Source organism: Salvelinus fontinalis, chromosome 14 (assembly GCF_029448725.1).
Source record: "Salvelinus fontinalis isolate EN_2023a chromosome 14, ASM2944872v1, whole genome shotgun sequence".
Taxonomy (NCBI): domain Eukaryota; kingdom Metazoa; phylum Chordata; class Actinopteri; order Salmoniformes; family Salmonidae; genus Salvelinus; species Salvelinus fontinalis.
Window position 1 is genome coordinate 38,332,456 of NC_074678.1, and position 7,199 is coordinate 38,339,654.

The window sequence follows — 7,199 nt, forward strand, 5'->3', positions numbered from 1 at the left end:
TATGGAGACAGATTGACACCATACAACACAGAGAAAAAACAACACACACTATAGATACCGGTATGCAATGCAAGCAACAGTGTGAGTAATTCAACACACTTTCACTTTGTGTGTGTTTGTCAGAGATAGTGAGGCAGCTTGGGGCCCTGTCAGGGCAGGGCAGCACGGCCTACCTGGAGACTATGTTGCTGGAGCTAAGGGACCAAATCAGCCACTAGAGGGCAGCAGAGGATACTCACAACAGGCCTGTGGAACAGGTCGCACGGTAGTCCCTCCCTATTTCAGTCCATGTACCTCCGTTTGGTGGCTAATGACCATGACCCTGATAAGTTAGATGTCTGTCAGAAAAATAAATAAATATGTTCTTCTGTGCTCTTCATAGGGTCAAAGAGGTTAGGTCTGACACACAGCCCTACCCTGCCTGAGGACACAAAGGTACATGTCAACTTTGACCTCATATCCTCTGTGGATGGCCCCCTCTCCTCCCAAATAAGGTACATATGTCTTAGCGTACAGCTCTGATTAAACAGGTGAATAGGTTACTGCATGGTAGAGATAGTACCACCTCTATGCAGTAGTATCAGCTATAGTGTGATCATCGATGCACCTGTTATTAGTGCCAGATTAGTAGCTCTTATGACATAAAAAAACATGTTTTTATTGTCACATACATGTGTTTTACAGGGTCAGCTGTAGTAGTAAAGCGTGCCTCTAGAAAATTAGGATTAAGTGCATTGCTCAAGGGCACATCAACAGATTTTTCACCTTGTCGGCTCGGGTATTCAAACCAGCAATCTTTCAGTTGCTGGCTCTTCGCTCTAACTGCTAGGCTACCTGCCGTCTGACGTTAGCATGCAACACCAGTAATCAGTGCAGTAGGAGCAATGTATTACTATCCTGTTCCCTATCTGTATCTATGACTGTGTTTGACTGTGGCTGTGTGTGTTGGTATGACAGAGCTCTGAGGCTGGCCTACATGCAGTCCGGTGGATCTGTTCCAGCCATTCTGGCCCAGGTGCATGCCTACAGGCTGAGGCCCACACTCTGGAGCAGCAGGCCCAACCTGGGGCTGAAACCAGCTGCAGGAGGAAGAGTGAGTGTCAGTCCTGCATGGTCTCTCATTGGGGTATGGTGTCACATTTGATGCTTTGTTTCCACCTTCAGTGATTTGTGTCTATTGATCATGTGTACCAGTGCCTTCCGAAAGTATTCATACCCCTTAACTTATTACACATTTTGTTGTGTTATAGCCCGAATTAAAAAAAAATGTTTTTTTAAATGCTCACCAATCTACAAACAATACCCCATAATGCCGAAGTGAAAACATGTTTTCAGTCATTTTTGCAAGTTTATTGAAAATTAAATACAGAAATACAGTGAGCTTCAAAAATATTGGGACAGTGAAAGTTTTGTTTTTGTTTGTAATGATGTAATGACTATGAGGTTAAAGTGCAGACTGTCAGCTTTAATTTCAGGGTATTTTCATCCATATCTGGTAAACCGTTTAGAAAGTACAGCACTTTTTGTTCATAGTCCCTTTATTTTAGGGGACCAAAAGTATTGGGACAAATTCACTTCCATGTGTATTAAAGTAGTCAAAGTTAAGTATTTGGTCCCATATTCATAGCATGCAATGACTACATCAAGCTTGTGCCTGTACACATTTGTTGGATGCATATGCTCTTTGTATTGGTTGTGTTTCAGATCATTTTTTCCCCAATAGAAATGAATGGTAAATAGTGTATTGTGTCCTTTTGCAGTCACTTTTATTGTAAATAAGAATACATTTTGTTTCTAAACACTTTTAAGTCATGTGGGTACTACCATGTTAAGAGTAATTCTGAATGAATCTTGAATAATGATTAGTGAGAAAGTTAGACACACAAATATCATACCCCTCAAAAATGCTAAACTCCCATGTTATTGTAATGGTGAGAGTTTAGCATGTCTTGGGGGTATGATATTTCTACCCACCCCTTCTCTCTCTCTCTCTCTCTCTCTCTCTCTCTCTCTCTCTCTCTCTGCCCAGAGATGAAGCATCCTCACCAGGCTGGGAACTCAGAGGTCCTCGCTGTGGAGCAGGAGAACCTGAGACTGGAGGAAGAGATCTTCAGGATACAATTGCCAGGGAGAAACACTGCGGGGAATACGGTGGGTTGTCCTCTCCATCTAATCTTTGTCATGAATATAACATACGCATCATTCTATACATAGAGGCAACATTGCTGATTAACAATGACAGTAAGGAGTTATCACATACAGTGGGGAGAACAAGTATTTGATACACTGACGATTTTGCAGGTTTTCCTACTTACAAAGCATGTAGAGGTCTGTCATTTTTATCATAGGTACACTTCAACTGTGAGAGACGGAATTACATTTACATTTAAGTCATTTAGCAGACGCTCTTATCCAGAGCGACTTACAAATTGGATAGCATTGAGATTTTTCACAGCTTTTCACTTTCTTACATATTTCAGTGTAGTTACATCATATTTCAATACTAGTTACATACAGTATATATATATTTTTATACCTTTATTTAACTAGGCAAGTCAGTTAAGAACAAATTCTTATTTTCTTATTTTTTATTATTTGTTTAAATTTTATCCCCTTTTCTCCCCAATTTTCGTGGTATCCAATCGCTAGTAATTACTATCTTGTCTCATCGCTACAACTCCCGTACAGGCTCGGGAGAGACGAAGGTCGAAAGCCACGCGTCCTCCGAAGCACAACCCAACCAAGCCGCACTGCTTCTTAACACAGCGCGCCTCCAACCCGGAAGCCAGCGCACCAATGTGTTGGAGGAAACACCGTGCACCTGGCCCCCTTGGTTAGCGCGCACTGCGCCCGGCCCGCCACAGGAGTCGCTGGAGCGCGATGAGACAAGGATATCCCTACCGGCCAAACCCTCCCTAACCCGGACAACGCTAGCCCAATTGTGCGTCGCCCCACGGACCTCCCGGTCGTGGCCGGCTGCGACAGAGCCTGGGCGCGAACCCAGAGACTCTGGTGGCGCAGCTAGACCACTGCGCCACCCGGGAGGCCCTCAAATTCTTATTTTCAATGACAGCCTAGGAACAGTGGGTTAACTGCCTTGTTCAGGGGCAGAACGACAGATTTGTACCTTGTCAGCTCGGGGATTTGAACTTGCAACCTTTCGTTTACTAGTCCAACACTCTAACCACTAGGCCACCCTGCCGCCCCAGGAATCTAAAACAAAAATCCAGAAAATCACATTGTATGATTTTTAAGTAATTCATTTGCATTTTATTGCATGACATAAGTATTTGATACATCAGAAAAGCAGAACTTAATATTTGGTACAGAAACCTTTGTTTGCAATTACAGAGATCATACGTTTCCTGTAGTTCTTGACCAGGTTTGCACACACTGCAGCAGGGATTTTGGCCCACTCCTCCATACAGACCTTCTCCGGATCCTTCAGGTTTCGGGGCTGTCGCTGGGCAATACGGACTTTCAGCTTCCTCCAAAGATTTTCTATTGGGTTCAGGTCTGGAGACTGGCTAGGCCACTCCAGGACCTTGAGATGCTTCTTACGGAGCCACTCCTTAGTTGCCCTGGCTGTGTGTTTCGGGTCGTTGTCATGCTGGAAGACCCAGCCACGACCCATCTTCAATGCTCTTACTGAAGGAAGGAGGTTGTTGGCCAAGATCTCGCGATACTTGGCCCCATCCATCCTCCCCTCAATACGGTGCAGTCGTCCTGTCCCCTTTGCAGAAAAGCATCCCCAAAGAATGATGTTTCCACCTCCATGCTTCACGGTTGGGATGGTGTTCTTGGGGTTGTACTCATCCTTCTTCTTCCTCCAAACACAGCGAGTGGAGTTTAGACCAAAAAGCTCTATTTTTGTCTCATCAGACCACATGACCTTCTCCCATTCCTCCTCTGGATCATCCAGATGGTCATTGGCAAACTTCAGACGGGCCTGGACATGCGCTGGCTTGAGCAGGGGGACCTTGCGTGCGCTGCAGGATTTTAATCCATGACGGCGTAGTGTGTTACTAATGATTTTCTTTGAGACTGTGGTCCCAGCTCTCTTCAGGTCATTGACCAGCTCCTGCCGTGTAGTTCTGGGCTGATCCCTCACCTTCCTCATGAACATTGATGCCCCACGAGGTGAGATCTTGCATGGAGCCCCAGACCAAGGGTGATTGACCGTCATCTTGAACTTCTTCCATTTTCTAATAATTGCGCCAACAGTTGTTGCCTTTTCACCAAGCTGCTTGCCTATTGTCCTGTAGCCCATCCCAGCCTTGTGCAGGTCTACAATTTTATCTCTGATGTCCTTATACAGCTCTCTGGTCTTGGCCATCGTGGAGAGGTTGGAGTCTGTTTGATTGAGTGTGTGGACAGGTGTCTTTTATACAGGTAACGAGTTCAAACAGGTGCAGTTAATACAGGTAATGAGTGGAGAAGAGGAGGGCTTCTTAAAGAAAAACTAACAGGTCTGTGAGAGCCGGAATTCTTACTGGTTGATAGGTGATCAAATACTTATGTCATGCAATAAAATGCAAATTAATTACTTAATCACATTGTGTGATTTTTTTCTGGATTTTTGTTTTAGATTCCGTCTTCCACAGTTGAAGTGTACCTATGATAAGAATTACAGACCTCTACATGCTTTGTAAGTAGGAAAACCTGGCAAATGGCAGTGTATCAAATACTTGTTCTCCCCACTGTACATTGAATACAGTGATCACCACGGGATGTATAGAATTAGAATACATAAAATTAGAATTCACTCAAACGGTTCTAGAATTATTTTAATTCGATGGGATTCTATGTTCCCCTGATCCAGTAGCAGTGGGGTCTGAGCTCCATCAGATCCAGAGAGAACACACCCACCACATGGCCAGCATCCAGGCTGAGATCAAGAGCCTTCACAGGGAGGTAGAGGGGCAGAGAAGCTCCCAGGAACCAAAGGCTGCTCCCATCCCTTCCACCTCCACCCCTGTTCCCTGCCCCGCCAGCCATGCATCATCCCCTGGCCCAGATGCATGCTCCTCCAGCCCTGGTAAAGCTGTGACATAAATATTGCTTTCATCTATCCAGTTCTCTATGATCACTGAAAATTATGTGAACAAAAGAAGACCCATATAGTATATCCACCCTATGTTCCTGTTACAGACCCAGCCCAGGCCCCATTCCTCTCCCTACGACCCTGCGTGAGTCCATAATGACATCTATGATGTCTTTAAGACAATTTGAGATGTCTATATTAGTCAAATTAAACCCTACCTTTACTTACATTTATTAGATACTATTTTATTGTCTCTAACACATGTTTAACTCTCTACAGGTGTTCAGGTATGAAATACCTCTAAACTACTCTAAATCCTGTTGGTTTGCAGGGCTGGTTTTGTGGTCTACTATGACCTGGTGCTGGGGTTAGATGCCATGCTGAGGGTTCTGCGTCTAGTGCCTGGTCTCTACTCTGGGGGCCAGGAGGTGGGGCATCCTAATCCACTGCTCCCTGTGCAGTGCCAGCTTGGAGGGGGTCTGCCTTACTCCCACACTGTGCACCCCCGGGAACTATGCCCCACTGGCAGTCAAACAGCCTATGCCCAGTGCCCAGGTAAGCACTGCACCCTGAGAAGAAAAAGTAACTGTGAAACTAACCAGTAGCATGTTGGCTGGGGTACATCAGTGACATCACACCTTCCCTTACAGAGAGACAGACTTGTCACTTGCTCTGTTAGCTCAGTTTGCCTTTGAGTTGTGTGTGTTGTTCAGAAGGTCGCCGTTCGTGCCCACTCGGGGTGAAGCAAAATGCACTTTGTTACATTTGTCTAAGACAAAACTCTCTCTCTTCAGGATGCAGCCGTCTCCCTCCTTGTCTTTGATGGTTGAGCTCCAGGCTGCTGAGGGTCTGGACGCCTACGGTCAGGAGGTCCAGAGGCTGGTGTCCAAGGGCTGGGCACGGCTGGAGCTCTTCGACCAGCACAACTAGTTCCAGAGCGGGTACTCGAGGGTCCCAGTACGTGCCCTCCTTGTCCGACCCTTCCTCAGCCCAGGCCAGCTCAACTCAGTTCCCAAGGTGAGGGTAGACACCTGTCTGGCTGACTGCTAGTGGTTAGAATTAAGTTGGATTGGAATATCCATTCTACGTAATGATGGCTTAAAATTACAAAGAATATCATTACAGGTGATGACATAGGCTACAGTTGAAATCGGAAGTTTACCTACACTTAGGTTGGAGTCATTAAAACTTGTTTTTCAACCACTACACAAATTTCTCCACAAGTTTTGGTTTCCAATCTCCCTGCAACTCTTCAAGGAAACACACCCCTTACCATGTCAACATTACAGCTGTTAGCAGCCAGTTCATTTCACTGATCACAAGGACCCTCCCCCATGGTGGAACCAAATCAGAGGTGAGAAAGAGAGATGTTGTGGGATGGAATCTCTTCCTCACCTCTGATGATGATGATGACTATGATGATTGAAGCATTTGGTAATCAGTAAAGGAATACTAATTCAGTCCGGAGAGTTGTGTGACTTAATTTGATCCCTTCCATTGATTGTTGTAAGTCAAATCAAATGTTATTGGTCGCATTCACATATTTAGCAGATGTTATTGTGGGTGTAGCGAAATGCTTGTGTTCCTAGCTCCAACAGTGCAGTAATATCTAACAATTCACAACAATACACACAAATCTAAAAGGAAAAGAATGGAATTAAGAAATATATAGGATTAGGAAGAGCAATATCGGAGAGGTATTGACTAGGATACAGTACATACATATGAAATGAGTAAAACCGTATGTAAACATTATTAAAGTGACCAGTGATTCCATGTCTATGTACATAGTGCAGTAGTTATGTGGAAGTCTTCTTAATTTTACGAATAAAAACTTTTTTAAACTGTTTGTTTTCTATTATGGTAATGATGAAGACAGTTAACATAAACTCAGCAAAAAAAGAAATGTCCCTTTTTCAGGACCCTGTCTTTCAAAGATAATTCGTAAAAATCCAAATAACTTCACAGATCTTCATTGTAAAGGGTTTAAACACTGTTTCCCATGCTTGTTCAATGAACCATAAACAATTAATGAACATGCATCTGTGGAACAGTTGTTAAGACACTAACAGCTTACAGACAGTGGGCAATTAAGGTCACAGTTATGAAAACTTAGGACACTAAAGAGGCCTTTCTACAGACTTTGAAAAACACC

At 44.2% G+C, this 7,199-nt stretch overlaps 1 pseudogene; it reads left to right on the forward strand.

The window, feature by feature from the left end:
• Positions 1-62: 62 nt before the first annotated feature.
• On the forward strand, positions 63-6,193 carry LOC129869322 (coiled-coil domain-containing protein 17-like; annotated as a pseudogene).
• Positions 6,194-7,199: the final 1,006 nt, after the last annotated feature.